General features: G+C 37.9%; 1 protein-coding gene across 6 annotated transcripts in view; it reads right to left on the bottom strand.

Moving 5' to 3' along the window:
- TLL1 (tolloid like 1) overlaps positions 1-15,014 on the bottom strand; it is a 262,440-nt gene that overhangs the window by 143,282 nt on the left and 104,144 nt on the right. The gene's annotated exons all lie outside the window — the stretch shown is intronic.

The following is a 15,014-nucleotide window of genomic DNA, read 5'->3' as shown; positions in this document are numbered from 1 at the left end:
GGATTTCACATTGGGCATTTACTTAATTGCAAGTTTTACCTGTGTATTTCCGTAACACACACCCTTTAGAAAAGGTTGCTTCTAAAGATTTGTTTACATATATCTTTTTGTCTTCTTTGCCCCCCTCCCACCAAGTTTCTAATAAATTTTTCCATAAAACTGTAGAGCTACAGTGACTTATTTTTAGGTCATCTTAAAAGTACTTAGAAGCTCCTATTAATGGCACAGTAGAATGCTGAGTTTTCTATAACTCTGTGGCTTCAGAATCTTGTCTCTATCACAGATTTGCCCTTGGGCCACAGAATAAACAAAGAGAGTATTTATAGCCCTTCTCATACAAAGAGATTTGATCATTCAAAAAGAAGGCAATGAACTGTACAGTACTTTCTATATCCCCAGGCTAAGTACTAATATTAGTGTTAAGGAAAAGCTGATGTCACCTGATCTGTCACAGTATCTGCATTTGTACATCTCTGGGTAACAATGGGCCAAAAAGGTTAACTATTATTTTTGAATTAATTTATTTCAACACAGTCCCATTGTCATGACAGATTTAGAAATACTGGCCTCCACCTGAATTACATCAGATTGCTATAGTTGATACAGGATATAGGAAAAATCAAAGTAACACTTCTCAGAGTTCATCCAAAGAAAGTTTTAAGGAAACAGATGGCTCTGACCATTTGGAAATGGCCCATAGCTATTACTCTTAATAAGAGAAGCTGGAGATGAGGTAGACAATCCTTTTTTTTTTTTTTTTTTCAGGCTGTAATTTGATTCTAACATAAGGTTGAGAAGTTTATTGGAAGATTCAAAGCTTTTTGCACTATAAGGCAGGAACTCAACAGAATAAGCTCTATGACTTAAATGGCCTTCTCAAAGTCATTCTCTACTCTCTAAATCCGATATCCTTGCTTTGGAGAAGTTTGATTTAATCTTACATCCTACAATGTGGCACACAGCAGAGATTTGCTTTATTGAGAATACCCCTGGCTGGAAGCCTCACTTACTCAGCTGGATTGACTCCTCTGTGGCTCAGACTACTTGTGCTGCAGTGTCAGAGATATTCCTCTCTCCCTCTGTGCTGAGTACACACACTTCCATGCTCCCAATCACAGCCACACCCAGACCCTCCTCAACCCTGGAATATTCTCATAAAGCTCAGTCTTTACTATCCTGAATTAAGGTTGATTTCTGTAGATAGAAACATAAGTAAAAGCATCCAATATAAGTTTATGATTTTGCCTAGCTTCTATGATGGATAACTACTTTAAAAGCAAGATAACCTTTTATGACTTTAAAATATATTAGAATCCAGCAGAACCATCAAATTGATCTCACTTTTTGTTACCTTTCCTTTACTGTTGCTGCAAATCCAAAATCCAAATTCTTACTAAAAATAAAAAGAAAGGATTTAAACATTCAAATCCTTAAAACAAACTGCTAAAATGCAGAGTAAAGGCAAATTGGATAAATGCTCACATGCAAGGAAATATTTTTAGACTATTAATGTATTGCCATGTGTATTACATTTTGTCATGTAATAGGTGAAGAGAAAATGGGAGTATTTGTTAAGTGATCAATCACTTAGAAAATAAGAATAAAATTTTGGGCATCTCAGGTTGTTTTTCCACTGTAAAACAATAAAGTGATTTTCAGTTCAGTTACTTCAAAGCATGAGGACTAGAAACCAATATCTTAGAAAGGTAGAAATCCTCTTATGAGCTGTGACATAGAGGTCCAGTTTGTATTGCTGAAAGGGAAAGAGTTTGAAGAAGTCAGAGATAAGGAGGAAAAAATAATTTTTTGATCTTCTGATACTATGATTTGAAAAAAAATCATATTCAAATTTTATCAATAATTCATCTGAACAGACTGGAGCTTGCAGTCCAACTTTTAAGTGCAGTGTGGATCCTACTCTTCATTGACTAGGCCCTTCCTAAGTAAAACCTTGTTACACAGGAACAGAGGCCAACTGGACTACTTCTACTTTGTTCTAGAATGAAGAAAAATGAATTCTGACCATGTCATTGTAACATTGGCTAAATTGATGTCTAAAAATAGGTGTTGAAATGGAAAGGGTAATCACAGTGAGATACATGGAGAACAGACTAGATGCAAATGGAATACTTGAAAGCTGGTACACCAGTTTCATTTTGGTTGTGATTTTAAAAGAATCCCTTACAATAGAAAGAAACTAGACTATTTCAAAACTTGTAGAAGAAAACAAGTCCTTCACAGAGAGTTTGCAGCTACTGTAGTAGGATATAGATCTGAGTGTCAAAGATAAAAACATATTGTCATAATAAATTAGGAAACCTGTAATTAATATGTTCGGTAGTTTGCACTACTATTTCATATCCATATATATCAAAGACTCACTTACTCCTAGTGACTTTTTCTAGTTTTCTATTTAGCAGCTGACTAAATGTTAGATATGCATATACAGGTAACTGTTATTAATACACCAAATAGCTATAATGACTGGGAATATGGTGTATTGAAAGCACAAGATACATTTATACAACTCCCTTGAAAAACAGCTTTTAATGTGATTGCACACGACATTTTCCCTAAAGTGCAAGAATGAATAGTAATCACTGGATTCAACACTTTGTTCCATATTGGTAGTACAAAATGTGGACCCATGCCCTCAGATTTCTCAGGAAATTAGGTGTTTTGCATTTTTGCTCCCAAAACAGTACCTCACAGGATCTTTTTGGCAAAGACAGTGACAGAAACTCATTCTCCAGGGCAACATACAGTTTCCTCAGCTACAAGACCATCCTTTCTTTTCTTGACATCCCAACTCATTCGAAACACATATCCCAACTTCCTCAACAAAACTGAGATGAGTCTTGCAAACAACAGACTCTTTCACTGTGTTGTGCTGATTCATTCCAAGCACTGTTCATCCTGCACACTGAATGAGGCATTCCTGTGGGAAAACAAAGGATGAGATCATGTAATTAAAGACTATGTCATAATGTACACAGGGATTGAACTATAATGGCCTCAACAGTCTTAATTCTATTTCTTAACTCTTGAATGATTAAGAGGTTTTTGTTTTCTAAATCAATAGTTATGAGAAAAGACGTTCAAAAATAACCAAAAACTCCAAACAAAAAAAACCCCACATGGAACCATACCAACTACTGCTTTATGGTGCAAGGAGAATTACCAGTGGATCCAACTGGAGTGGAAAACAGCAGCACTGCTCCTTTTGTTGAACATTCTATTCTTAATTTGCCTATCCATTAAGGTTTATGTGTTTTCCAGAGATGTTTCAATTTTAATGAAATTCTGGCAGATTAAACTATTTTCAGCTCCTGCCTTCTGATTCCCACCAGGTCACAGGCTTGCTTTCTCTAGAAGGATGCTGATGAATCTATTAATATTCCCCAGGCCTACCTGACCAATACAGAGACCCTACAGACCTTGCTCTGTCATTTCTCTTCTGAGTGCTCTGTCAAGTTGGACACAGAATGGTCATTCCATTCTGAAGGAAATTTAACTTTTTGTAGGGATTCTAATTTAAAACCATTAAGTTTCTGAATCTCTCCTAAAATGGATGTCATTCTTGCCATTCAAAGAGAGCTGGATCTTTTGCAAGCCCTAACAGCCATCCCACAGCAAGAGATTATTTTGAAAAATCATCCCTCCTCCCTGAAATTCTAGATCTGGAAGGCACTTTGTTTTGAAGCTGCAGAGAAACAGATTTCAGATGCTCACGCCTCATGCTTTCTGTCTCAGCACACCAGTCCTCCAGTGCTTAGTGCTGCCAGGCAGCAGCACAGGCAGCACTGCTCTGCAAGAAGGCCAGTCCAAGAGCCCAGACCAATCCCAGCACAGTCCTGGTACAGTCCCACAGCACATCAACACCATGGGCACAAAAGGGCACTGGAAGCAGGGCCCATCCAGGCACTCCAGTAGGGAGCAGATGGAGACAAGGCTTGAGTTAAGGCTGCAGCACAAAGCAGAAGGGATAGAGCTAAGCAACAGACTACCTGCAATGCAAGTCCAAGGTCCAGGAGGGAAGCAGGGATAGAAAGACAGAGAGATAGGCACAGCACAGCTCTAGAAGGGACTGGAGGCTCAGGTCTGAGCTTTAATGGAGCCCCAGGGCCTGTAGGCAGAGGGTGTGTGGGTGGTGGTTCCAGGTGAGGCTGCTCAGGGACCCTAATATCTATTGGGGCACTCAGGGCATGAGGAATGTTATATTCAGTGCTGGGGTTAAAACTAGGAATAGAAGGGTCTTCAGAGCCTCAGCATGTTCAGTAGTTTATAGCCACCAGAAGAGGGTGTGAGCTTCTATGAATCATTCCTATTTGCTCTTTTTTTCCTATATTCATTTGGGGCTTTGTGGCTAATATAGCTTATTTAAAGGATTTACTCTTCCTCTCTTTCTTTAGTTATATTTTAACTTACATTGGCTTCATTTGGTTGAAGCTGTATCCTTCCTTTCTCTGTTCTTTTTGTTTGTCTCCTTTGTTCATATTTTATGTTCGTTGAAATGTAAACTTCTGGGCACTGCAATGTTGAACGAGTTCCTCAACTCCAGTTGAACTCATTAATGTTGGGAACAGGAGTCAATGGATCATAAAGGATGTAGAAACTTTTGTTCCTCACTCCTGGAGGTTTTTCCATCATATGTGCTTGGAACTCCACTTCCAAGAACCATTTCTAAGTTTTCCTAGGGTGAAGAACAAGTAGTGAGTAGCACAGCAACACAATTAAGCAGTGTGGCACTGATGGTGAAAAAATGTTCCATAATCAGTTGAATCTTAGGGCATATTAGGGTGCTGTTTCATGAATTTTGCCAGAGCACTCTTTTTAAGATTTTATCCCAGAAAGCACCACCCTATACTGGATAATTTCTGACACAAAAGGTAGCAGGTCATAGTCTCAGTTGTGTTTTTTTTCCTTCTCCCTGTTTAAGAACCAAAAACTGCCGGCAAAGCAGACAGGAAACTCTCAGTGTGAAAGAACATCACAGGGCTTATTGATGCCAGGCAACACTAGACTTCAGATGCACTGAGCATTCAGAGCAGTACAGACACATGGTGAGAATCAAGCAGTTACACCAAAAATCTGTGTTTACCTGTTATAACAAGAAATTGCACCCAGCAACACAGTTGATCCACATCATCTTAGAGTGATGGGTATAGCACCGGGGTACTCTGCTGACTTCAGCCTTGCTCTTACTGGCTGATCTCCCCAGTACAGTCGGATGCAAACAGTCATGAACTAGTTCACTCACTCTCTGACCAAGCATCACATGAGATTTTGTTGTCCCAAAATTCCTCAGAGATTCAGAAGCTGACCCTCTCAACCTCTCTATGAAGCACATCCAAGCAGGATTTACAAGCTTAGACACGGTTCCCTGCTAACATGGTCTAAATGTTTTACAGACCACAGAGTGAACAAAGTGGTGTCACGACTTATGTGCTTGTACTTGGACAGCTATCCAAATGCTAGAAAATCCAACCTTAATTAAGTTGTTAAAACAAGCTGTTAGGGATGCAGGATTTGACTGCTTATATAAAATAAATTATGCTGGTTAGATAAGTATGCTTATCACAGCATTTTTACATATCTTCATTATTCCAGTGGACTGTTTCCAATCTAGTAACATATTTCTATATATTGTCACTAAAGCCCAAGATACAGAGCAAAGTACTCTGGGCTTTCTAAGTGAGAATATGATGAAAATTCATAAATATGCATTTAGTAATTCATTCAGCCAGTGCTAAATGAAACCCTTTATACAGACTTTTCAAAAACATTCAGCATGTGAGGTGAGTTCATTAATGTGGTGTAGCAGATTGGGAGCAGCCAAGATTTGGCCTAGAGCAAGAATGATCATCTTCGTCACTGCTGGTTTTACTAAAAGATCCTTCTGATGATACAAAGTAGAAATAAAACATCTAAAGAACAGCCATTTTCCTGGACTTATTTCTGATGCACAGGCTGTTCTTGGGAGAATTTTGAAGTAACTAAACTATAATTCTAGTTAGAAAGCACTCCCACAGACTCAAATAAAATACAATACCGAAGCAGCTCAAACATTTAATTATGCATAAAGCAGAGAATATATTTTGATGATGAATAAATCAGAATTAAATGGGGTGGAGGGTTTGGAATAAAGTAAAATTTCCTTGTTACTAGCAGTTCCAGAAAAGGGCCATGAATATGATCAGAGGACAGGAGCACACACCTCTCCTGTGAAGAAAAGCAGAGAGACATGGAGTTGCTTAGCCTGGAGAAGAAAAGCCTCATGGAGCTTTCATGACAGATGGAGACTTTTTACCAGGGCCTGCAGTGATAACACAAGGGGCAAGAGTTTTAAACTGAAAGAAGGTATATTTAGATCGGTTATAAGGATGGAATTTTTTACAGTGGAGGTGGTGAGGCACTGGAACACGCTGCCCAGAGAAGTTGTGGATGCCCCACCCACCCCTGGAAGTGTCCAAGGCCAGGCTGGATGGGACTCTGAGCAACTGGTCTAGTGGAAGCTGTCCCTGCCCATGGCAGGGAGGGTTGGAACAAGGTGATCTTTAAGGGCACTTCCTACCCCAACTGTTCTGTGATTTTCAGATTCTACTCTCTTGACTTATCTTTAAGCATATGAGATTTTATATTATGGTCATGCTTGTTTATATATACTTTGACAATTACAAAAACATTTAATTTACCACTTCAATTAATCTTACGCATTTAAATTAATTAAACCATTTTCTTTACTATTAATATATTTTAAATGTACACAAATTATAAGCTCTGCCTGAAGTCAATCAGTACTTAGCAAATGTTTATATAAATTCTGAAATGTAACTCTGGGATATACACAGTGCACATTTGAATTATAGAAAATTCTAGTATGTAAGAACAGAATAGATCAAATTATGTTTTAGATATCAAATGTAGTCTGCCAAATATAAATAGCAACAAGCAACTGACTTTTGACTAAAATGTAGCAATTGCTTTGTGTTCAGGTACTGAGTTTGAACTGCTAAGAGAGCTTTAGCAAGACAACAAAAAAGCAGGATTTAAACAAACCTTCACCAGTTTTCATGGTTGTGTTTTGATGCAAAATCCATGTTAGAATAAAAAATAAACAGCATTATATTCCATTTTACATGACAAAAGACTTGAAAAAAAGCAGTATCCTAGCAACTAGACAGCAGAACTTTTCAGTGCAAACACCTCAACCCTTCACTGTGTCAAGCCATGAAAAGAGAATAATAAAATTCCAAACTTGCAATAAATCCTAACATCAAACATGAAAATAAAATAGTAGATCTGAGCTCATTTTTTTCCTAGCAGAAGTATATGCTGAGACAACTTCCATAATACAGTTCCATGACTGATAAGGCCAGATAGTTTTGCATTCTTGTCTATTTAGGTCTCTAACTGTGAATCTCTAAAACCCTACTGTATCAGGTTTCTTTTGATGACTTTTATTTCATATCCAACAACTATCTTCTGCTGGACTTGTTCCTCCTATTTAACACAATCTGTCAAAAGCCCTGGTTGTGGTCCTCTCCTCAATCTGCTTTACCCTAAAACAACACCAACTGTCATTAATACATGAGGATACTTGATAAGTATCAGGGAGTACAGATCCCTGGAACATCTAAAGAAAGTGCCAGAAGTGGGCCACATGTCACAAACCAATAAACTACAAAGCCATTTTATAAAGCCAGCTGTATAATAAAAGTACATTCATTTAATGTCTCTTCCATGTTTCAAAGCACTTACTGACCTGATCAAATGAAACCCTATTTCTAGCTTTATCATATACTATTGATGCCTGTTTCTAGAAGACCATCACAATTGCTGTTAGCTCTGCAAACACTACCAATACTTTTTTTGGGTATTGTATGACATGGACTCATACGGCTATTATTTTGGGTACCTCCTGTCTTGGTTTTATCCTGTAGCCATAAGATGGAGAACAATAAAGTGATTTGGGTAAAGAGGCAGACACTAGGATGTATTTCATCTGCACAGTAATCAACAGCAGCCAGAGATCACAAGAAAAACATGGATTGAGATTTTTTCCTCTCTTTGGTTTGAGCATGGGTGAAGACCTGAATGTGCTGACCGTCCTTTCCAGCAAATGACATGCTGCAATGTGTACACTATTTCCAGTAAATTCAAAACTCCTCACTGACCCATTGTATAAAACAGAATACCACAGAAGAAGTTAACTATAAACATATTGGTGCCCTTGCATGAAAAGGACACATGGACTGAGGGGGAGGGCAGGCTGAGGGAGAGAATGTGGGCCAGCCAAGGCCCAGCTCCACCAGTATTCATGTCAGGCAATGTCTTGCAAATGACCATCAGAAGGAAGGAGGGTTTCACTTCTGGATGAGTTTCTAATTCAAATATCAGTGACTATCCAGCCAAAACCCCTCTGTTGGGCCTTCTGCTCTACATGCTGGGACTTGGGCAGGGGTTAGTCGGGGAGAAGGCTCACCAGCACGTCCGGAAATGGCTCTGGCTGTATCTGAGAGCCAAAGGTTACTCACAGCTCACGTGCTCGGTCACACTGACTTGGAAAAAGGCCCCTCTCTCCCAGTAGGATATTGCAACCATCAGGTTATCAGGCAGTTTCCATTCCTCTGCACACAGCTACTCCACAGTGATTTGAAAAGTACTATATTTACAACAAGAGAAAGAGAAATATACTACATAAAATTAATAACCTAGGCAAAATTGATAAAGAAAATTGAGAACATCGAGAAAGTATGTGTATTTGGCAATGACTAAAGCAAAAATAAAATGTTTACTAGTGCAGGTAATTGAAAAGGCTTATTCTGTGCACTGCTGTTTTCTATCTTGAAAGAAGGATGAGATACTCCATCTTTAAGGGAGAATAAACTTTTTCAGCAGACTAGTTACTACAGAATATGTAAAAAAACCTTATGCTATTAGAGTTAAATATTGTTAAATTCCACATAGGACTCCCAGAAGAGAATCTGAGGCGATTTCAACTGATTGTTTTTATTTTCTGACTGAGACTTTTTAATAACTTGAGTCAACGTCAGAAAAATTGGAGCAGTACCAATATTCTTTTGCTCTCATTCAAAAGGTCATACAAGATGAGCTAGGGAACAGAAGGACAAATGGTCTGACGTCAATCCAAACACACAGAACTGAAAGAGATAAGATGCTTCATTTTTATAAGGTATTATTCATACTATAACACAGCTATAGGATCATTCCTTCCATCAGCCTGATATCTTCCCAAGAGATCTGCATTTCAAAATGCCTGGCAGGCCCAGGCTTAAGGCAGTTGCCTGGAAGATGGGAAAACTTTCTTCTTACCAGGCTGAGAGAGGAATTGGGGCCCTTTTCATGTACCCCAAGTAGGCATGCTATCGCTTAGGCATACAGGAGAACCACCTCTTGCTTGAGCATCTCAAGCCAGCTTTCTTACATGTACAATCAAAACAGTTTGGATGTTTCAGAAAATTTCGTTATAACTGAAAATATTTTCCATATTGGATCCAAGTAAAGAGTTTGGATATATTCAGAAAACCCAGCCCTAAAATTGATCAGCAAAGGTTCTTGCCATCACTATGTGTTTTCTAATTTAAAGTAACTTCTAAGAAAATTTTAATATGAAAATGTTCAAGTACTTCCACATCTAAACCGCGCAGTCGGTCTGCCCATCTCACCTTCAGGCAGCTGTAGCATTGTTTAGTTACAGCACATCCTGCTTCCACACTCATCAGCCATGGAAGAAAGTATAAATAAAGCCATTTATGAGTGTGTCTGCACACATAGGTACACTACACACACCACCACTGCTTCCCTCTGCTACCTTATTCTTTGCCTTCCTTGGCAAATACAAGCAATGCAAGTACAGGTGCTTGGCAATCTAATTTAAGTAACTGGGTTTCTTTGGAATTACACTAATTACATTACAGCTTTTCAATCTCATGTTACAGTAATACTATATTGAAATATATTGCAAATTAAATTATTGCTATTTATTTAATTCACAAAGTTCCAGACTGGCAGAGCACATAACAGAAATCATCCAGGTTCAAAACCTAATTATGGGAAATGTTTTGAAAATTGAAAGTTAGTTAAATATTTTTAAGTAATTTTAAGTAACTCTATCACCTTGTTTATCCTGTTAACTTAAAAGAATCACTTAATTACCCTGAAAAAAAGTAAAAGGCAAATTTTCTGGAAAAAAAAAAAAAAAAGTCCCAGTAGCACTAATATCTGTGTCATCTCAAAATAAACTACATTTAGCATTGACCAGTAGTTAATGTTATAGATGTGAAACTGTCCAGAAGTCCAGATCCATAATGTTAGCATTAATTCTATATAGAGCTGTCACAAATCTGAAACTTGGGCTTCAGCTTTTGAGCTGCACTAGGTGTTTAAATGAATTTTCATAAGCCTCCAGGCTCTCAATTTGCCTTGAAATCAAAGAAACGTAGGGACATATCTAAACTTTGGCTGTATTTGGCCCTTTGTTGCATTTTTTAAAACACAAGGGCATCATTTTTATAAGCACTTAGATAAGTTAGAATTATAAATTCCATTACTTTAAACCCAGATGGGAACCAAAACATGGTTTCTTTGCTTCTGAAAGGTCTTTCTATTCAAAGTAATTTCTGATTACAAGAACAAATCCTGCTGTTGAACTATAAGGTCATTGGTCCTTTATTTCAATTTATGCCTTTTAACTGTAAGGATCTGGACCTTTTCTTGTAAAGGAAACAAAACCTTTGTGTAAATTTGGTACATGAATACTATTACAATCACCAAACTATTATACCTTATTTATGATCAAAACCAGTAGAAATAACAATAAAATGTTACTTTATTTAAAACACACCTGAAAAAGTAATTCCAAGAGCTTTTTATTGTCTTGTTAAAGTAATGATTTTCAGCCACTCTGTGTACATGAACCCTAGAAAACAGACAGAATTTCTTAATGAAAAATGTAGTATAAGGAAAGCAGATTGCTACTTATGTATGTAAATGTGAGATTTTGAGTCTCCCGTTTTAGGTCTCTCTTCAGCTATGTTTTCTCACTGCTTCCTGAAAGAAAAGCTGTCTAGTGCCACCAGAAAGCAATGCCAAATAACTTCCTTTCCCTACCTCATAAGCAGAGCTGCCACTTCCCTCGGGGTGCAATTGTGCAGTCAATGCACCCAAAAGCAAAGCTACACCTGCAGACAGCTCCTACCACTGACAACTGGAACAGCAGTGGTGACTTTTGGTTTCTAGTCCCTGTAGGAGCTATGCCACTGGTACCTGGCAGCCTCCTTGGATCAAAGCATAATTAGAAGTATCTCCAAGGAAAACAAATTTTAAAACAGCCCAACTCCTATTTCTATCATTCCATATGGCTTACTATTCTCCAGAATCTTGGGAAGCACTGCAATTGCTCTGTGTTACATCCCCTGGGTTCTACATCCATATCTCACATCTGCCCCGTCAGCAAGAACAGCAGTCATAATTCCTATTTGCAGCCCCCTATCCTCACTGTCTCTTTCCCTCTCTCCAGAGAGCCCATTTAATAGTGCAGAGCTCCTTTGATCTTTGTATTCCCAGCCTGAACAAAACAGCTGTGTAACTTTGCAACTGCATCTCCTGTTCCTCCAATGCGGCTCACCGCAACACTCCAAGAACTCATCCACACCATTTTCCTGCCCCTCTTCTGAACATGTCTAGTCAGAGAAGATCAATATGCAATACAGAATCACTTATAAGCTCATATGCCATTACCACTTCCCCCATAATCAATCCCAGAAGCAAAAGTCATGAAACTCTGAGACAGAACAGTGTGCAGAACCAGTTGTTCAAACCTCAGCTTCACTTTATATTAATGAGTCTTTCTGGCTTTGTTAACTTTGGCTGTAAAAGAACACAGTTATAAAAGAGCCTCTGAAATGTCCAGCCAGTGCCAATGCTTTGCCCCTGTGTGTAAAACCTTTATCACATGCATGTATCTCATAAAGATACGTCATGCACACAATGATAAAGGTGGACATACAATAAGAGAGCAGGGTCTTTGGCATAGCTTTAAGTAAACCCTCACATAGCTTGAAGAAGTCAGCAGGTGGTAGCTCTAAATGACTGACATCTATGATCATCTGTTTAAAATGTCTTTGGTAGGGAAGGATAAGAAAGAAAAGACTTGATGAGTATAGTGTCCTGCATTTCTTTGTTATTTGGAAGAAAAATACCAGAAGTAAAGGACTCATCTTCTGACCAACAGGTTGAAAATTTGTTTGCTACTTTGGGAAAAAGTAAAACAAGAAAATAAAAAAAAAAGACCAGTTGCTGTATATCACCAATTTGCTCTTTCTCTTTCAGACATCAGAATATTATTATTTTTGTGTGAATGGAGTTTAATCATCACGACAATGTTAAGGTCTAGAAAGTAGTACACATGCAAAATTTGTGAACATGGATATAATACAAACAGGATATTTATACATTGCTTTTAAACCATAAAATAAAAGTCCACTTTTGATAAATATCCCTGTCTCCTATAGTCATTTATTTCCTACAAGAATTGTTTACTTAAAGTTCACTGTAAACCTCAAAAAAACAGAGAAAAGAGTTGCAATCTCTTCTGATTAAAATAATATTATTTTTAACATGTTTTTTCTCCAAAGGAAAGATAAACAGTTTCCCAAATGAATTCCTCCCCTCCTACCAGCATCATGTACTAACTCCCATGGAGAATTAAACTCAGGACCTTCAGAACAGATGGCAAAGGCCTTATCTGCTTTCCTACCACAGCAGGAGGCAATATAGGTTTGCCTGATAATGCACTCACAATGAGAAAGAGGTTTATTGACCCCTCTCAATATATCTACATCCACCAAACAAATGCTTTTTAAATTTAATCTACAGGTTTTGACTTTTGCAAGTTAATTTACAAAACCTTGCCAAGCATTAAACCTGAGATACTAAAGAAATGTTTTCATTTTAGTGCAATTCCAGCTGTACATTTTTTCAAATTTCTGGCACATTTTATTCTCTGTCTTTAATGAAAAGACAGTTAATTTTCAGCATGGATTTTAATACCTTCAGTGTTCATTTTCTATGTATTTCATATCTTCCTTCCACATTTGTTCTGAAATTGTACCATAGCTTTGACACTGCTTTGGCCTGTGCTATATAATGAGCTCATAGCGGTTTAGCAGATGAGTAAGTTCAGTTCTGACACCGCATGAGCCCAACAGCTCCTTTTGCTCCATCCAACTGACAGCTGCCCACCTACAAAAGTCTTACAGAAAAAAAAAAAAAAAAAAAAGAAATATTTCCTGCAAACTATGAAAAATATGTAGACATCAGACCAAAACCAGCTGCTCTCCTGAAGTCCTTTTCCTTTTCAACTAAGCAATCTAAACCTAATTAATGCTCAATTCCTGAATGTTTCAGCTTTTATTTGAATGCAACAGTCTCAAAACTTGGCACTGTGTTGCATATTATTGTATTAGTCGAGGTCATATTAAAAATTATTTTTAATTTTTAGTGGTTTGCAAAGGGAAAAAAATTAAGTTTAGGGTGATCTTTAAATTGATGCCTTGAGAGGCCTCTTAGAAACAGACACTAGACCAGAGTAAAGGATCAAAATAGGTATTTACTTGAAAGGCCTTCAAAGGTACACCCTGGGGAGCCTGAAGTTATTCTCAAAATGGACCCCAAGATGGACCCCAGGTCACGAGTTCTTCACACCTTTATAGGTTTTGTTCATTTGCATATCTGGGTTAATTCTCCAATTAAAGCTTCAGTTTTGCCCACAGATTACCCCCCCTTAGCTGCTCTTTGGTTTATACTTTTTGGGCCTAGGACAGTCTTGGTGTCCTTGAAGAGCAGACCCAGAGAAGCTTCGTTATGTCTCCCTAGCATGAGAGAGTAGAAATTTACAGGCTACAAGAAATTTTCAGAACTACACACTAAGCAGTACAGAATTTGAAAAATATGAAAGTTAAAACCTAAGGCATCAAAATCAGAACAAAAGGAAAAAATTGATGAAATTGTTTTGAAGTCTGAGGGAGTGAAAAACAGTGCCTGATGGCAGCCGATCTGATGGCCATTGGGGTGGTGCAAGATATGTTGATGGGCTCCCTATGGTTTCTTCTAAAAAAGGTATTTATTTATATGGTTTTCTTTTTTCCTGGGATCCTTGTTGGAGCTCACTGGGAACCAGAAAGACCTACACCTACTTTACAGGGAGAAAAAAAAGAAAGACAAAATAAATTATTGAAATATCGACTTACTAATACTCTAAACCCAGTATTTTTGCTGTTTGGATTACAGCAATAGGGGCTGAGGTACAAGGCTTGTTCTAACTAACTCACATATGCTCTTTCCCAGAATGGTAACTACAATGGGACCATTCAGCTGTTTACCAACAAATTAACAAAACTTGTAGCAATGTACACGAATAGGTAAGAATGATTGTGATTATAATCTCCCCATATAAACATTGCCTTTGCATCAAAATAATTCTGTCATTAGCTGGAAAGAGATGAAGGTCTTCTTTACCTATAGAAATACTATTGTTCTACTTATGACCTAAATGGCTCAGAGTTCCCTGCAGCTCCCCTGACTCCGCAGCAAAATCATACTCATGTCTTCTTCCTACACTGCTGTTGTACTGACATATTCCTGCAGCAAGGAGCCCTGCCTTTGTTACATGCAATGGAATCCTCACGACTTACACAGTCAGTGAGATTTCACACTTCATTAGAGGCTAACACACACACTAACATAAGGAGTAAAGGCTGGGCAAGGCATTGTAGTACCAAAATCTAAAGCATGTCTTAAAAGAGGTTTCTGGAAGTTCCCTTAATCAAAGTGTTCAATGCTCAGGCATTCTTTGGAATCAACAAATTAATTCTAGAGTTGATTAATATGGTTTTGTCCGGGTGTTTTCTTCAGTGCAGCACAGAGATGCCCAAAAACTTTTAACTAAATACCTTGAAAATACTAAGCAGTTTAGTAAAATAACTTTAGGC

The sequence above is a fragment of the Aphelocoma coerulescens genome, chromosome 4 (assembly GCF_041296385.1).
Source record: "Aphelocoma coerulescens isolate FSJ_1873_10779 chromosome 4, UR_Acoe_1.0, whole genome shotgun sequence".
Taxonomy (NCBI): Eukaryota; Metazoa; Chordata; class Aves; order Passeriformes; family Corvidae; genus Aphelocoma; species Aphelocoma coerulescens.
The sequence above is the reverse complement of the archived record's forward strand: the minus strand, read 5'-3'. Positions and strand labels throughout refer to the sequence as shown.